Below are 16,978 nucleotides of genomic sequence, written 5' to 3'. Positions count from 1 at the left end.
GCGCTCTGCTCTCCTTGGGAGCGGAGCATTCCTTTTGCTTGGGTGAGGTCCCAAGTTTGAAACTTGGTGGGAGCCTTTTGGTGCAAATTTCCTTGGTTTCTTGTAGCGCCTTCTCTCCACTCTTCATGACTACCCTTGGTTCGATTTGGCCAAGTTTTGCTCATTTTCCTTAGTGAGTAGCGCTCCCCCACTCCCCCTTGCTCATGAGTTCGAACCTTGTAGCCTTCACTAGCAAACTTTGCTTTTGGATTTATTCTTGAGTGAAGCCCGATAATGCTCTCAAGGGGAGCGGAGCATCATTCTTCTCTCATTTGTTTCTTGGTTCCAAATTGTGCTCCGCTCTCAAAGAGAGCGTAGCATCCAAGCTTGCTTCCTTAGTTCTTTGTTGTGCTCCCAGTAGAGTGTTGTGGCTTGCCTCCTTCATTGTGCCACGCCTCTTTGTTTCTTTAGCCACATTCTTCTCTTCCTTGGGCCACGCTTCTTAGGCCACGCTTTCTTATTTTCTTCTTTTCTTCACCTACAAGTAATCAAAACAACCAATCAAAGTATCACCAAATTCACAAGGTTTATAAATCATTTAAATATCAATTAAATTTAGCTTAAACCTCATGATTTAGTATCAATTAAATGGTGGTTGATTGATTCAAAGAAATCATGCAATCCCATTCCAAATTACTTACTTACAATGCAAGAAAGTGCATAAAACTTAATAAAAACAAGGAAAAACACTAGTAAAACTAGGCTAAGATGACTTGTCATTACAATACCAAACTTAAAACTTGCTTGTCCCCAAGCAAGCATTAAACATAAGAGAAGATAAAATGAAATAGAGAAGTCTATATGTCCTTATTAAGCAGATAGTTGAACTTGGTTCATGGGGTTTCATGCAGATCAATAGTAGCTCATTTATTACTTGCCGTTAAACAAACAATGTTTCCTCAAGGGTTCACTAAGGTTGCTGCTATAATGCCTTACTTTTTGCTTATTTCCCTTGTTAACTTTTTCCTTCTTTCTTTTGCTTAGAAAGCTTATTACTTATTGAAGGCTTGGTGGCAAATATTGCAGTAGCCTTTGGCTTAATTATACTCAACATTCCTTCACCATAGACACATGGCTCACCTTTTTCTTTCTAGGAACATTGATGCCCAGCATCTCTTTCGATAACTAAGTGTTTTGTAGCTAGGTTGCTCTTTATTGTGGACTTTCAGTTGGCAATCCCAAATCAGTTGATCTAAGTGGCCAAGTTTTGAAATACTCCTTAGAACTTACTTGTCCAAGCATATCCTAGTACAAAAACACCACAGGCATATGTCCTAGGGTCCAAGCTATTGGTGTCTAGCCTTATTGTTTGTTTCTTTGCCATTTTCTTTGGCTTTTCTATTTCTTTTTCTTTCTGTTTTGATGTACTTTCAAGGGATTTTCATTAGTTGAAGGATCATAGCAGCAAACTAGCTTAAGCTTCAAGTAGCATGTCATTTTGCAGCAATTATTTAGTGAGCTAACAATTGAATCAAACACATACCACCACTAACTTTCATTCTAACTTTTGCAACATTGAACAATTACTTTTCTAAATTTAATATCTCTCTTTTATTCAAACAGCAAGGGGAACAAAAAAAAATTTAAGCAAATGAAAGATGACAATTATTATGCAGATAACTTTTTAAGCTAAAATATGTGCGAAACAGAGAACAATTGGAGGTATATCATGTTTCAGATTTACATCTTCCTTATTTATTTTAGGAAAATGAAAGAACTTCACCACCTTCTAGTTGTCCTGTTCCTGGTTATTGCTTGATTCTCCTTTCTTCTTCTTTCTCTTCCAAAGCTTGGAGTAGTCTTGAATTTCTTCACTAGGGCACCTTCTATCCCAGACAGGATCTAATAGTCCTGAGAGCCCAACTGCCTCCAATCTTTCATGTGTTACATCTGTTTAGTGAAGAGACCTTGCTTTCTGTCGGTCTCTAAATTCTTGGCACTGCTCAAATGGTTTGATTTGTGGATCTAGTGCTGGCATATTGTGGGTCAAATACTCTAACCTTGCTTGCATATTTTCATTAGACTCTTTTTGTTGCACATGTCTAATCTCTCCAATAGTATGATGAATGTTTTTCCACTAATACAAGTTGTGAGTATATTCCCCATATTTGGCTTGGGTTAGGAACATTTTGTCATATAACTCTTGAAGTCTTGTTGTTTGTTCTCTTTGCCCCTCAAGAATCTTGGCTTGAAATTCTTGTTGTTGGACCATCATTTGTTGCTGCCAGCTCTCTAGTCTTTCCTCCATTCTGTGCTACCAAGCTTCATTTTGCTCCCTATCTTTCAAATATTGCTCCCAGTGCTCTAGATATTGCTCTTGGTGCCTTGAATATTGCTCTTGTGTTCTCATATTTTGTTGTGATATTTCCTCAAGAGCTCTTTGTAGTTGACTCATATCTATGGCACTGTGAGCTTGCTCTTCCTCTTCCTCTGATCTTCTTCTTCTTTGGGGTCTTTCTTTTTGATCATCATCCTCATTAATTCCTTCCATGTTTCTCTTTGTGATTCCCGTCCCCTTTTTTACTCTCTTTGTGTCCTCATCTTCAAAAATCACTCCAGCTTTGTTGCATAGCCTTAGAATGGTGCTTGGATGACCGAGCCTAGTTGATTTGTTTGTGCTCTCAGCTATCTCTTGAATACTGTCGGCTATGAGTTGCGCAAGGTTGATTTCTCCCCCGTGTAAGATACAGTATGTCAAGAGTGCTCGCTTGATTGTGACTCCTGAGGTGTTTCCAGTAGGGAGTATAGATCTCCTCACTACCTCATACCACCCCTTGGCCTCAGGAATGAGATTTATTCTTTTCAATTGGCTTGGGATCCCTTTTGAATCTCTTTCCCAGTCTGTGTCTTCCAAGCATATCCCCTGTAAGATCTCATCAGGGTCATTCTCTCCTTGCAGTCTGGCCTCATAGCTGAGCTCTTCATAAGTTATGATTCTCAACTTTAAGGCCCTTGTAATGGATGCTGGACTGAAATCCACTTCAACTCCTCTAACATAACTTTTGTAAGGGATGCTGTCTTCACTCTCTTTCATAGCATTTGCATAAAATTCTCTGATCATGACTGCACTAATCTTGGTAAGAGGATCGCATAGAAGGTCCCACCTTCTCTCCCTAGTGATCTGCCTCATGATGGGGTATTCTCCGTACCTCAGCTCAAAACCCCTCTCATGAATGATGTGCTTTGTTTTCATGAATCTATGATATTTTCTTTCATGAAACTTAGATCTAAACTTCCTTGTATCATAGGATGGAGGCTCGGTTACCATTGGTTCCTTCCCTTGTCTTCTCTTTGAGCTTGATGAAGCCATGAATTCAATTAGAGGGAGAAGGCAAAGATGGATTTATGGTTGGTTGAGGTATGGTTTTATAGTGTAAGGAGAATGAAGAAAGAAATGTTGCTGTTGAGAGGGAAGTGGAACGTGTTTAGGATTGCACAAGGTGGAACAAGGACTTATGATTGTAAGGAAGACTTGTATGAATATGTGATGCAAGAAATGTCCCAACCTATTTATAGGCAAGGTGTTAAAACTTTGGGCGAGGATCATACTTGAAGAGGGATTCGGTCATGACTTATGAAGGGTGGAGATTGAGTTGAACAACATAGTAACTTCATGAGATGAACGGCTTGCATGTTCTCTTGAGGATTGACAAGGATTCTCTTCCCATTGGTTGCATGAGGTTCGTCCTCCAAGGTGACTAGCATGCAGATTTTTTTTGCTTTCCAAGGTAGGCACACCTCTCTAGGCACATGTGATCCTTCCCTCTTGGCTTGTCATAGCCGTATCCTCAGCTTGTCTTTACCTCAGCCTCCTCTTTCCTAATTAAATCAAAATGGTAAGCTTTAGGACATAATTGTAGCACGGTGATAAAATGGTGAATGCTTGGATTATTTATTATGTTTCTTAGTCATAAAAGACCAATTGTGCCCCTTACTTAGTGAACCAAGGTTTGGTGAACACCAAACTTGTCTCTTGCTAAGGGATTAATGTCAAATGCAAGCAATTTATCACAATTGATGCTTTCATCATAAGTTCTGATTTATTTTTTTTAACACAAATTCATAAAATGAAACAATGCATGATTCATCCATGCATGACTTTGATTTTTTTGAACAGAAGTTGATTTTTCTGAAAGTTGGTACATGTGCAGACACCAAACTTAATGTTTGGTCATATACTTCATCGAAATGACTAAGCATATGATCTAAGAATGCTTGAAAAGCTGATTTTTGTGTGCTGTCAAGCAAACCAAACTTAGAAGTCTGGCATGTGTTTCAAAACAATGTATGCATCTTTCAAGTATGTCTAATAAAATTCAAAATCATGCTAAGGTGATCATAATTTATTGAATTCAAAAACGAACAAGAATCTTAAATCATGGATTGCCTCCCATGGAGTGCTCTTTTATTGTCATTAGCTTGACATTGGACCCCTCTTTTATGGTGGTTGATGACTGTAGTGTCTCAGCTTATCCCCCTTGACTGTGAGCTTCTTCTTTGTTCCTTGATGTTCAATTTCGGCATGCTCTAGTGAGAGTATTTTGCTGACAGTATAGTAGTCATCAGCTTGTTGGCTTACCCCCAGTTGTTGATAGATCAACTGTACTTCATCACCTTTAGAGAACCCCTCTGTTGGAATCTTTTTGTTCTTCCAACCCTTTTTGGTTTTATTCTTGTTTTTCTTCCCTCTTTTTGTTGATCCTTTCTCCTTGCAAGTGGGCTTCACTTTGGGACTTTTCTTCTCAGTGGCTAACACTTCAATATCTTCTTGAATTTCTTCATCACTCTGTACAATCTCTTTCTCATTTTGTCCTACTGTGTTATCTATTTCTTGCTTTGGAAGGTAACTGCTAATTGTCTTGTTAATTCCTTCCTTCCACTGCAAGTTTTCCTTGTCAGTTTCCTTGCAGTCTTTCTTTTCATCAATGAGCTGTATTTCTGGAAATACATTCAGGGTGACGCTTTCATCATGCATTCTGAGGGTTAACTCTCCTTGCTCTACGTCTATAATGGCCCTAACAGTGGCCAAGAATGGTCTTCCCAGTATAATGGAATTACCCTCATCCTCATCTGAATCTAAGACCACAAAATCTGTAGGGAAGATGAATTTATCTACCTTGACTAGAAGGTTCTCAATCACACCCCTGGGACATATCACTGACTTGTCCACCAATTCTAAAGACATATGTACTGGTTTCACTTCTTCTATGCATAGCTTTTTCACTAGAGAAGAAGGCATCAGATTGATACTAGCCCCTAAGTCACACATTGCCTTGTTGATGATCACACTGCCAATGGCACAAGGTAGAAAGAAAGTTCCAGGATCTTTAAGTTTAGGAGGGAGTCCCTTCTGGATTAATGCTCTGCAATCTTCAGTGAGCAGTATAGTTTCATTTTCCTGCCAGCTTCTCTTCTTGTTAATAAGTTCCTTCAAAAACTTGGCATACAGGGGCATTTGCTCAAGTGCCTCAGCCAAGGGTATGTTGATCTCCAATTTCTTGAAGATTTCAAGAAATTTTGGGAAGTGTTGGTCCTTGATCTCCTTGTTGAACCTTTGGGGATATGGCAATGGAGGTGTGAAGTTCACTCCCTGCCTGTGGTCCTTAGTTGGCTCTTCAATTGCTTCCTTCCCTTTTCTTGAAATTTTTAGCTGTTCCTCCTTTTCTTGAGCCTGCTTTGAAGTTCGCTTGTTTGCTGTTACATCCTCATCATTGGCTTCCTCTTTTCCACCCTGTTTCTTGTCATTTTCCCTTGGCTTCTTGGTTGCTTCTTCATTTTTTACCAAGATCTTTCCACTCCTTAGCTGTATAGCTTTGCATTCCTCCTTTGGATTAGGAATGGTGTCACTCGGGAGTGAGCTCAAAGGTCTTTCCATGGCAATTTGCTTGGAGAGCTGTCCAATCTGCCTCTCCATATTCTTCATGGATGCTTCCTGGTTCTTTGTTGTCATCTCTTGGTGCTTCATCATTTTATCCATTAAGATCTCCAAGTTGGTGATCCTCTGAGAGTCTTGTGAGATTGGTTGATTGTGGGGTGTTGAGGGTTGAGGGTAGGTGTTTTGGTTGGTGGCTTGGTTATTAGATGGATGATGGTTAGAGTTGGGGTAAGTATTTTATAGTTTTCTGTATGTATTTTGGTTATTGGTTTGTTGGTTGTTGTGGTTTGTATTTTTCCAACTGTTTTGGTTTAAGTTCCTTTGCCATGGTTGTTGAGGTTGATTGTGATTGTCTCCCCATCTGAGGTTGGGGTGGTTCTTCCATGAGGGGTTGTAAGTGTCACCATAAACCTCATTTGTCCCAAAATTTTGATTGTGCATGTACTGGACTTGTTCTTGCTGTTGATCCTCTTGAGTTTCTTCATTTGTCCCCCATGTGGATGATGGTTGGCTTGAGTTGACTGCTGCAACTTGGAGGCTATCAATCTTTTTGGCCATTTGCTCAAATTGTTGTTGAATTTGCTGCTGCATCATTTTGTTTTAAGCTAAGATTGAGTCCACTCCTTCCAACTCCATCACTCCTTTCCTTTGTGATGGTTAGCATTGCCTTTGGTGAGCAAAGAAGTACTGGTTGTTAGTCACCATATCAATGAGATTTTGAGCTTCCTCTGCAGTCTTCATCAATTGTAGAGAACCTCCTGCTGAATGATCAAGAGCCTCCTGAGATTTTAATGTCAACCCTTCATAAAAATTCTGCAATCTGTCCCATTCACTGAACATTTTAGGAGGGAACTTCCTAATTAGAGCCTTGTATCTCTCCCATGCCTAATAGATGGGTTCAGTGTCCATTTGTATGAATGTTTGTACTTCAGTTTTCAACCTGATGATCCTTTGAGGTGGGTAAAATTTGGCAAGGAACTTGCTCACTAGATCATCCCAGTTGTTGATGCTATCTCTTGGGAAAGATTCCAACCATTGAGTAGCTTTGTCTCTGAGAGAAAATGGAAATAACAATAGCTTGTAGCTGTCAGGATGCACTCTACTGGTTTTGACAGTGTCACAAATCCTCAAGAAAGTAGACAAGTGTTGGTTTGGATCTTCAAGTGGTCCTCCCCCGTAAGAGAAATTATTTTGAACCAAGGTGATGAGTTGTGGCTTTAGTTCAAAGTTATTTGCATTAACATTTGGAGTAAGAATGCTACTCCCACAATGTCTAGGATTTGCAAATGTGTATGAAGCCAAAACTCTTCTCTGTGGTGGATTGTTGTTGTTATTGGCTGCTCCTTCTGGTGGATTTGTTGGGTTTGTTGAGTGTTCCTCCATGTCTTGGAACTCTTCTTCTGAATCTTCTTCTCCAACAATATTTTTCCCTCTTTCAACTCTTCTTAATCTCCTGAGGGTTCTTTCGTCTTGTTCACAAAAGGTAGGTGGTGCGCAGAAATTGTGATTACACTTTGATTATGTAAAATTCATCGCTCTTTCTTTCCCTGGTAATGGTGCCAAAAATATGATGCCAATACCATGGTTCACAACTTCGCACAACTAACCAGCAAGTGCACTGGGTCGTCCAAGTAATACCTTACGTGAGTAAGGGTCGAATCCCACGGAGATTGTTGGTATGAAGCAAGCTATGGTCACCTTGTAAATCTCAGTTAGGCGGATATAAAATAGTAATGGGGTTTTCAAAAATAATTAATAAAATAGGGATAGAAATACTTATGTAAATCATTGGTGAGAATTTTAGATAAGCAAATAGAGATGCTTTCTTTCCTCTGAACCTCTGCTTTCCTGCTATCTTCATCCAATCAGTCTTACTCCTTTCCATGGCTGGCTTTATGTGATACATCACCACTGTCAATGGCTACTTTCGGTCTTCTCTCGGGAAAATGATCCAAATGCCCTGTCACGGCACGGCTAATCGTCTGGAGGCATCAACCTTGTCAATGGTTTCATCCTATCCTCTTAGTGAAAATGGTCAACGTACCCTGTCACAGCACGGCTATTCATCTGTCGGTTCTCGATCATGCTGGAATACGATTTACTATCCTTTTGCGTCTGTCACTACGCCCGGCAATCGCGAGTTTGAAGCTCGTCACAGTCATCCAATCATTGAATCCTACTCGGAATACCACAGACAAGGTTTAGACTTTCCGGATTCTCTTGAATGCCGCCATCATTCTAGCTTACACCACGAAGATTTCGATTAAGAAATCTAAGAGATACTCATTCAATCTAATGTAGAACGGAAGTGGTTGTCAGGCACGCGTTCATAGGGAATGATGATGATTGTCACGTTCATCACATTCAGATTGAAGTGCGAATGAATATCTTAGAAGCGAAATAAGATGAATTGAATAGAAAACAGTAGTACTTTGCATTAATCTTTGAGGAACAGTAGAGCTCCACACCTTAATCTATGGAGTGTAGAAACTCTACCGTTGAAAATACATAAATGAAAGGTTCAGGCATGGCCGAATGGCCAGCCCCTCTGATCTAAGTACCAGGCATCCAAAGATGATCCTAAGATCCTAAGATGATCAAAAGATGGTTCAAAAAGATGTCTAATACAATAGTAAAAGGTCCTATTTATAATAAACTAGTCACTAGGGTTTACAGAAATAAGTAATTGATGCATAAATCCACTTCCGGGACCCACTTGGTGTGTGCTTGGGCTGAGCTTGAGTGATGCACGTGTAGAGGCCCTTCTTGGAGTTGAACGCCAGTATTTGTGCCAGTTTGGGTGTTCAACTCTGGTTTTGGATCCTTTTCTGGCGCTGGACGCCAGATTTGGGCAGAGAGCTGGCGTTGAACGCCAGTTTGCGTCATCTAAACTTGGCCAAAGTATGGACTATTATATATTTCTAGAAAGCCCTAGATGTCTACTTTCCAACGCAATTGGAAGCGCACCATTTCGAGTTCTGTAGCTCCAGAAAATCCACTTTGAGTGCAGGGAGGTCAGAATCCAACAACATCAGCAGTCCTTCTTCAACCTCTGAATCTGATTTTTGCTCAAGTCCCTCAATTTCAGTCAGAAAATACCTGAAATCACAAAAAAACACATAAACTCATAGTAGAGTCCGGAAATGTGAATTTAACATAAAAACTAATGAAAACATCCCTAAAAGTAGCTAGATCCTACTAAAAACATACTAAAATCAATGCCAAAAAGCGTATAAATTATCCGCTCATCAGTAGGTATAGCTCCCCTTGTCCCTGACATACAAACCAAACATAAAAATCACATAAAACCAGAAAGACAGTAACACTTCAATCTATTGCTAGAGTGTAATTTTAGTTAGCTTAAGCAAAAATTCAAACAGTTAGTGTGTTAGTTAAAAATTAAAGAAATAGAAAAGAAAAAGTGTTTAATCTAGATCTCCACTTCACTTAATCATTGTCAATCTAATCAATCCCCGGAAACGGCACCAAAAACTTGATGGTGTATTTTGGAAAACGAATTCCAAACACCTAAAACTAACCGGGAAGTGTACCGGGTCGCATTAAGTAATAATAACTCACATGAGTGAGGTCGATCCCACAGGGATTGAAGGATTGAGCAATTTTAGTTTAGTGGTTGATTTAGTCAAGCGAATCAAGTATTGGTTTGAGTGGTTTGTTATTGATAGAAGCTAAATTGCATAAAATGTAAAGGAAGAGGGAAGAATTGCAGTAAATTAAAGAGAACAGAAAGTAAAAATGCTGAATCTTAAAGAACAAGTAAATTAAATTATAGAAGCTTAGATTGCAAGAAATATAAATGACTGAATCTTAAAGTGCAAAAAAGGTAAATTGCTTGAATTATAAAAGGAATTGGGAGCTGGGATTGCAGAAATTTAAACAAGCAGAAGTAAATTGCAATAAACGGAAGAGCAAAAGATGAATTGAATTTAAGTAGATCTCAAACAGAAAAGTAAAAATACTTGAAGAATTAAAACAGAAAGTGAATGTAGCTCAATTGTAGAAATTAAAAGGGAAATTAAAGATCTTAGGAGTGGAAGAGACTAGAAAACAAGTCTAGATCTTAAATCCTTCCTTGATCCAACAAGAACAATTACAAAAGAAATGGAAAGGCAAGTTGAAGAAGAAGTAGAAGAGTGAAAGCAGTAAACAAAATTTCAAATGTAAATCAAAATTTCTAAAATTATGCAGAAAGATTAACAAGAGATCTCAAGGTGAGATTGAAATAGAATTTCTTCAATTCTTCACCCAAGATCCAAGTTAAGAAGTAAAGAGTGCTCAAGCAAGAACAAGGAAGAAGAGAGAACAATTCTCCTTCCAAATTCTCTAAGATCCAAATTCAAAGTAAAAACTCTCAAAATTACAAAATGAAAATTCTCCAAGAAGCAAAAAAGTCCTCACTAAATTAAACTAGCTTCTATTTATACACTTTCTATTCTTGGATTTTAAAATTTGGGTGGGCTTTTTAATTTGGTGAAGAATTGAATTAAATTGGATTTTTAATTAAATTTTTAGCCCAAGAGTTACTCCCAGTGGAGTGCTCTGCTCTTGTGGGGAGCGGAGCATTGAGGCTTATCTTTTGCCTCTTTGTTGCGTGCCAAGGCTTGGGAGGCATTCAGGATAGCGCTCCGCTCTTGTGGGGAGCGGAGCATTGTGGCTTGTGTTGGAGCTTGTCTTGTGCGCACACCAAGTTCCCTCCTGGCCGTGTCATGTTACGCCTCATGCTCCCCTGGCCGTGTCAAACTTGTGCAAGGAATGAGGAGAGTAGCGCTCTGCTCTCCTTGGGAGCGGAGCATTCCTTTTGCTTGGGTGAGGTCCCAAGTTCGAAACTTGGTGGGAGCCTTTTGGTTCAAATTTCCTTGGTTTCTTGTAGCGCCTTCTCTCCACTCTTCATGACTACCCTTGGTTCGAATCCTTGTGAATGCAATTTGGCCAAGTTTTGCTCATTTTCCTTAGTGAGTAGCGCTCCCCCACTCCCCCTTGCTCATGAGTTCGAACCTTGTAGCCTTCACTAGCAAACTTTGCTTTTGGATTTATTCTTGAGTGAAGCCCGATAATGCTCTCAAGGGGAGCAGAGCATCATTCTTCTCTCCTTTGTTTCTTGGTTCCAAATTGTGCTCCGCTCTCAAGGAGAGCGTAGCATCCAAGCTTGCTTCCTTAGTTCTTTGTTGTGCTCCCAATAGAGTGTTGTGGCTTGCCTCCTTTATTGTGCCACGCCTCTTTGTTTCTTTTACCACATTCTTCTCTTCCTTGGGCCACGCTTCTTAGGCCACGCTTTCTTATTTTCTTCTTTTCTTCACCTACAAGTAATCAAAACAACCAATCAAAGTATCACCAAATTCACAAGGTTTATAAATCATTTAAATATCAATTAAATTTAGCTTAAACCTCATGATTTAGTATCAATTAAATGGTGGTTGATTAATTCAAAGTAATCATGCAACCCCATTCCAAATTACTTACTTACAATGCAAGAAAGTGCATAAAACTTAATAAAAATAAAGAAAAAGACTAGTAAAACTAGGCTAAGATGACTTGTCATCAAACAACACCCTCCAAGATATCATAGACCACGACCATTCCACAATGCATGTCAAGACAATAGTTATGGTGGACCCTTTTGTGACAACCAACACCCACCAATATACTATGGTCAAGAGCCATTCCGTGGTGCATACCAAGATGATAAATATGGTAGACCCCATCATATGCCTATAAACCACCTCCTCAACATAGCTTTGAACCACCACACTCACAAGCCCCCTACCACCATTCACCTCCATATGACCCTAACTCTTATCCACCCCAATTCCAACCCAATTACTCCCAAGAACCACCACTTCCCTATGCACCATGTCCATATCCATCAACCCAAGAATCAAGGGAGTGTGTCAAGAAAACAGTGAATAAATTTCATGGAACCCTTCACCAATTGAATCAAGCGATAAATCGACTACCTTCCCGACGTTTGGACACTCAAGAAACCCCCATGGCTTCATATGGACAATCTAATGAAGAACGTAGCATGAAGGAGTACCAGAAACTCCAGTGGACAGTACGGAGCATGACTTTGTACTGGAACAAGTGGAAGAAGCTGTAATTATTGAAGAGGAAGAAGTGGTTGAAGACGTAGGAGATGCTGAACCTCCATGGGAAAGTCAAGTTATAGAGCCTCCTTCAAAGACGTTTGAAATTGATGTTGAGGAGGGTGTACAATCTCCAATGCATATCATGGTTGAAGACTTTGAAGAGGTTGATCAAGAGATGGATTCAATCATTGATGAATTATTATCTACAATTGAATCCTCTCCCATTGGACTTGACATGGAAATTAAAGAAGACAAAGCACAACCTCCCATGCCCTTGGTGAACAATGAAGAAGAGATCAAATTGGAAGAAAGCTACCAAGAGAAAGAGGTTGATATTGAAGAAGCTTGCAAAGAGGTGGAAGTTGTCAAAGAAGAGCCCAAGAGAATGGAGCTGGAAATCACCTTACCAAAGTTGCTGGAGACCTCTCCCCCAAAACCATCACCATCTATTCTTTCATTCAAGTGGGTAAATCTTTCATCTCTAAGCTTAACTAGCTCACTTGAATATGCTTTGCTTGAGATAGATGGGCAACTCAGAGCTCTTTGTGGCTTTAAGAGTAAGAGGGAGATGGTTAGTGGTAGGAGTCGTCATGCAAGATTCAATATGGTGGAAAGCTCAAAGTTTAAATGCAAAGGTTGGTGTAAAGCTCAACTAAATACGTCTAGGAAGTTGGTTGGCCGCTTTAGTGGGAATTTAAATTGCTTGCTACCTAGATGGAATCATGATGATCAATAAGAACACGGGTGCAAAAGCAAGGTTTGGAACCCCGGAATTCAATCTAGCAATCAACACTCTCGGGGCCTTGTCACTTGCTTTAACCTGCTTGAAGGCTTTCTGCGCCTAGTTTGGTAACCCGGAGGCCATTGGAATTACAAATATTGGCGGGGATTCAAGGATCAGTTCAAGCACAAGCCACCATGATAATGAGCTCATCAAATATCCAACTTAAGGACTTTAACTAAAAGTGCTAGGTGGAGACAACCCACCTTGGTATGACTGTTCTTTTTCAGTCTTAGTTTTATTTTATTTTGTTTTATTCTTCATTTTATTTTATTTTATTTTTCTTCGTGATCATTCATAGTACCTGCATCAGCATTTGTATTCTGCATTCTGCATTCTGCATAAAAAAAAAACACGCACGCGTAAGCGTAAGCGTCGCTGATGCGTCCGCGTCATATGTGCGTTCTGAAGTAAAGAAAATTGAATAGAAAATCACGAGAAAGCGTGGCTGGGGGCATGCCTTAGGCACAACCATGCCCACGCGACCGTGTCACTGACGTGGCACCGTCATTTTGGAAAAAACACCTCCCACGCGACCGCGTCACCCATGCGACTGCGTGCCCCTAAAAATCGACGTAAAAGATGTGTATGGCAGCAAGTTATGATGGAGCTGGGCTGGACTGATGCTGGAAACACCAGTCCCATCACGCGACCGCGTGCTCCACACTGCCGCATCGTTTTCAAAAAAAATGGCCATTCACACGACCGCGTCACCCACGCGAATGCATCACCCAGATTTTTGGCATAATGCATTTAATACAGAGAGTTGCGCGAACGCGAGGCTGCACTCACGCCAATAGCACAAATTAGGCCATGCGATCGCGTGACCCACGCGTCCACGCCACCTGAAAAATATCGCACACCACGCGACCGCATCATCCACGCGTCCACGTTGCCCGCGTCGCACAACTTATCCAGATCAGTGCCAATTATCTTATCTTTTATTTTCTAATCCTAATTTCTTCTATCTTTTCTTCTTTTTTCTTTCTTTCTTATTTTCTTCTTCTTCATCTCTTTAACTTCTCATCCTTTTTTTTTCATTCTATTTTATTGCATACTTTCATTCATTGCATTTTAATTTTGTTCATATTTTTATTTTCTTTTCTAAATTTATTATTTTTCCATTGGTGTTAAATTTTCTTATTCAACTGTTGCATCTTTTCTTGCATTATTTCGGTGCTTTATGACTTGTTTTATTCTGATTGGGTATTATTATTCATAAGTCAATGCTAATTTTTGTATTACTGGTATTCCTCTTGCATTGATATGAAATTATACTGTCTTTCATTACCCATACTCCTCCCCTTTGTTGCAAATTTTGCACCACTGGTATGCCATGTGCTTCTATTGTTTTCTCACTTGCATGTTGTAGCTACCATGTAATTGAGACCCTCATTATTTGGCATTAACCCACTCAGACTTTATTTATTTTTTTATCTTTATTTCTGGGTTACTTTTCTCCTTTATCCTCTCCTTTCAGGTTGGCCACCGAGCAAGGAAAGGGAAAGCTTCTAAATGGGGAGATAAAGAAGTCCATATGCGAAATCCTTGGGAAAAAGCATCAGTTATAACCATCACTTGTACATCTCTGCATGCACCGAGGACGGTGCAATCTTTAAGTGTGGGGAGGTCCATACCGATCTCCATGGGTTAGTTATTCCTTCTCAACACCAATGTTTTATTTTCTGTTAGTTCATTGTTGCATTTGCATGATTAATTGTATTTTGTTTGATTTTGTGCATATTTTACCACTTGGTTAAAGTAATATTTTCTTTTTCAAGAAACTTTTTAGAGTATTTCACTAATTTAAATTAAAACTTTTTACTAAACTTGTTTGAAGGAATATTATACTGGAACATGGTTTTAGAGCTCGAACAAACAAAATCTGTGAGATTTTGAGCCTATTTGATTGGTTGTATTTTATCAACCAATATTTTATTTTTGGTGTGTGTTGTTCTCTCTAAAATTGTGATCTTTGTCTTGCTTTATTCTATATTTCCATTGTTTAATATATGCATGCACTTATATGATTGAGGCCTTTGTTTCACTGAGCTTACATACCCATATGGCCTTACCTTTCATTATCCCTCGCAAACCAATTTTGAGCCTATTATACCCCTTTGTTATTTACTTTATCTCATCACTAACTCTAAGCGGAAAATAATAATGTCCTTAATTTGAATCCTTGGTTAGCTTAGACTAATGAGAGTGCTCATGAATTAAGTGTGGAAAAAGTGGATTTGGAAACATTTGATTTGAGAATTGAGTATGTTAGAATTTTCTAAAAATGTGAAAGAAATGTTTAGAATATGTTCATGCATTCAATACCTTAATCATATGCCTTGAGAAAAGCAAAAAAAAAAAAGGGAGAAAAAGAAAAGAAAAAGAGCGAATAAATAAAAAGGGGACAAAATGCCCCAAAGTAAGTGTTGAAAGTAACGCATATGTACTGTACTTGAAATTAGAATGTATGAATATATGGAAAACATGGTTAATGGATAGTTAGATTTTGTATTGTGATTACATGGATTGTCTTAAGTTAGGTGGGGAAAGTTTAAGTTAATTAAGGATTCAGATTTTAGTCCACTTGACCAAATACAATCCTACCTTGACCCTAACCCCATTACAACCCTTAAAAGACCTCTTGATATGTGTATTTATGCATTAAAGTTTTGTTGATTGTTAGATGAAGAGAAAGCCTTAGAAAGCAAAATTAGTAGAGAATTGAGAGATCGAACCTTAAACACTTGAGTGATTAGAGTGTATACACTTCCGGTGAGGGTTTGATGCTCGATTTCTTGTTCCCGGCTTTCATGAGCTATTTTCTTCTGCAAGTCTATTTGTACTTCATTTTTATGATTTGAATTAGTGAAATCCAGGTTATATTTGTTCTTAAAAGATTTGTTTACTTTTAACCAAGTAGGTAGAAACATTTAGCATGTAGTTGCATTTATATAGATAGGTTGCATTTCATGCATTCTACCATTCCTCTTTATTCCTTTATAGCTTCTCTTGAGCTTAGCATGAGGACATGCTAATGTTTAAGTGTGGAGAGGTTGATAAACCACTATTTTATGGTTTATCTTATGCTCAATTGAGTGGTTTTTATCAAGTCCTTGCCCACTTATTCATATAAAATGCATGGTTTTACAATTTCCTTCCTGATTTTGTGCTATGATTGAAAACATGCTTCGTTGCTCTTAAATTTGCTATGTTTAATCCTCTCTTATTACCATTTGATGCCTTGATATGTGTGTTAAATGTTTTCAGAGATTACAGGGCAGGAATGGCTCAGAGGATGGAAAGGAAGCATGCAAAAGTGGAAGGAATAAAAGAAGCTGAAGGAACTGCAAAGCTGTCCAGCCTAACCTCTTCGCACTCAAACGGTCATAACTTGAGCTACAAAGGTCCAAATGACGCGATTCTAGTTGCGTTGAAAATTTAACGTCCGGGGCTTTGATTTCATATATAATTTTCCATAGTGGCCGTTGAAGAACTGCAGATTGACGGTTTAGAATTCAGAATAATTTCTCGTTGCAAGTATAGTTTCTAAACCAAGCAATCAACCTTTCTTACAAAAGTTTTGGTTGTCACAAGTAACAAACCCCTTTAAAATTGATAACCGAAGTATTTAAACCTCGGGTCTTCTTCTCAAGGAACTTCAGGGAGGTATGTTCTTTTTATTGGTTATGAGTTTTGTAAATTAGGGTTTTGAAAGTAAGGAACAAATAATTTAAATGACAAATAAAATAAATAAATAACTGTAAAATAAACTCATGGCAAGGTATGAAAATTCGGAAGTCTTATCCTAGTTACTCCTATGAGAATGGATGTTAATCCCACTTAGTTAACCCTTATGAAGGCAAGGGAAAGTCAAGTGAACTAATTAGTTAGATTCCCAAGTCCTAGCCAACTCCTAAGGAAAGACTAGAGTTAGTGGAATACCAGTCAATTTAACTGACATAACAACCAATCACGGATAGTTGATAACTCAAGAGCTTCCAATTAATCAATTAAAGCCAATAACATAAAAAGCTAAATAGGAATCAATGATCTGAAATACCTCAATTGCATTAATAAGAGAAAATCAATTTAAACATAAAGAGTTCATAAGCCAATTTGGCAACATAAGTAATTAAAGGATAGCATTAAAATATCTGAAAGTAAAAGAGAAAT

The sequence above is a fragment of the Arachis hypogaea genome, chromosome 13, assembly GCF_003086295.3.
Source record: "Arachis hypogaea cultivar Tifrunner chromosome 13, arahy.Tifrunner.gnm2.J5K5, whole genome shotgun sequence".
Taxonomy (NCBI): Eukaryota; Viridiplantae; Streptophyta; class Magnoliopsida; order Fabales; family Fabaceae; genus Arachis; species Arachis hypogaea.
The sequence above is the reverse complement of the archived record's forward strand: the minus strand, read 5'-3'. Positions refer to the sequence as shown.